Source organism: Elephantulus edwardii, unplaced genomic scaffold (genome assembly GCF_000299155.1).
Source record: "Elephantulus edwardii isolate Elephantulus edwardi_28Jun2011 unplaced genomic scaffold, EleEdw1.0 scaffold00018, whole genome shotgun sequence".
Lineage (NCBI taxonomy): Eukaryota > Metazoa > Chordata > Mammalia > Macroscelidea > Macroscelididae > Elephantulus > Elephantulus edwardii.
In genome coordinates, this window is record NW_006399768.1 from 27,788,090 (window position 1) to 27,790,143 (window position 2,054).

Here is a 2,054-nt window from a genome sequence, read left to right on the forward strand (position 1 = left end):
ATATTATTGTTTGTTACCAAGTCAGAACCAACTGATATCTGACATCTCAGTTGGTTTTCAGAGATAGTAAATTGCATGTGAGAAGACTGGCCACCTTTCTGTGGAGAGGCTGGTGGATTTGAACCATGTTTTTTGGGATTGCAAGCATAGCTTCTTACCAGTAGGCCACTTTATCTCATAATTGGTAGATAGATAGATAGATAGTCAGAAGGACAGAAGGATGGAGAGATCGATGGATGATGGATTAACAGATAGATAGTAGAGATATTGATATATATGTATGTATTTATATATATAATACATAAGAATACATTATATATCATAACAATATATATCAACATATATAGATATATCTACATATATATGTAGATTTAAAGAAATACATCTATACACACACACACACACACACGCAGATATATGTGTATCTACAGCTGGAACAGTACATTAAAAGAGAACTGCCAGAAATTCAGGCTGTATTTAGAAGAGGCTGTGGTCCAGGGTTATCATTGTTGATGTCAGATGAATCCTAACTGAAAACACATAATACCAGTTGTAGTTTTTATGTGCCATTGAGTCAACATGACTCACAGAATGTCTATTTGTGTCTTATTGACTATGCAAAGGCATTGACTGGATCACAACAAATTATGGCTAACACTGAGAAGAATGCGGATCTCAGACACCTAATTACACTCACATGAAACCTATACCTAAACCAAGAACCTGTTGTCTGAACAGAGCAAGAGAACATTGCATGGTTTTAAAATCAGAAAAGGTCTATATCAATATGGTATCTTTCCCCATATCTATTCAACCTGTATGCTAAGCAAATAATTTTATAAGCTGGAATCGATGATGAATAATGTGGCATCAAGTATATAGGACAATATATTAACAACCTGCATAAGGCAGATGACACAAATATACTCTTCAACACCACAGCTCAAAGGCATGAATTCTTTTTCTGTCATCCGTAGTCATTATCCAGATGTAAGATGCATAGTAAGTAATTGAAAAGACCATGGCCTGAATTCAGAGTACCTTACTCTTCAAACAAACACCATCCAAACATTCATTCAAACAAACATCTTTTTGCTGAAAGTGAGGATGACTTGAAACACTTGCTGTAAAAAATCAGAGTACAGCCTTCAATACAGATTGCATCTCAACAGCAAGAAGACAAAAGTCCTCACCACTGGTCAGATAAGCAACATGATGATAGATGGAGAAAAGATTGAAACTGTCAATGATTTCATCTTATTGTTGCTTGGATCCACAATTAATGCCCTTGGTACCAGCAGTCAGGAGAACAGGAATCATATTGCATTGAGCAAGTGTGCTGTTAGAGACCTCTCCAAATTACTGAGGAACAGTGATATTAGTTTGAAGACTAATTGTTCCTAATTCAGGACTTGTTCTTTTAAATCACTTACTATGCATCTGAGAGCTGGACAATGAATATGGATAACAGAAGAATAATTGATGCCTTTGACCTATGGTGTTGGAGAACTGAGTATCCCATGAACTGCCGAAAAAACAAACAGATATGTCTTGTACAGCGAGAATGTTCCTTGGAGGCAAAGATAACAAAACTTCATCTCATATACTTTGGGCATGTTGCTAGCAGAAGCTATTCCTCAGATAGGGGCATCATGCTTGGAAAAATGGTGATCTGTGAAAGAGGTAAAGAGCTTTAATGAGATGAATTGACACAGTGACTACAACAAAAGGCTCAATTGTGTGAGAGATTATGAGCATGACATAGGATAGGGAAGTATTCAGACATGTCTTCATAGGATCGTTAGGAGTCATACTCAACCCAATGGAACCAAACAACAACAAGAATACATACATACATACACACGAGGTGGGGGGTATTGAGGGAGGGGGAGAGGGGAGAGGGAGAGGGAAAGGGAGGGCAGGGAAGGGGAGAAAGAGAGAGAGAATGAATGAATGAATGAGATTTGCTAGAACATTTTCTTTTTTCCTTGGAGTAGAAATCAGAAGCAGGGGTTCTTCCACCATGAGGCCTCTGGAGGGGCTCCTGTCAAGCA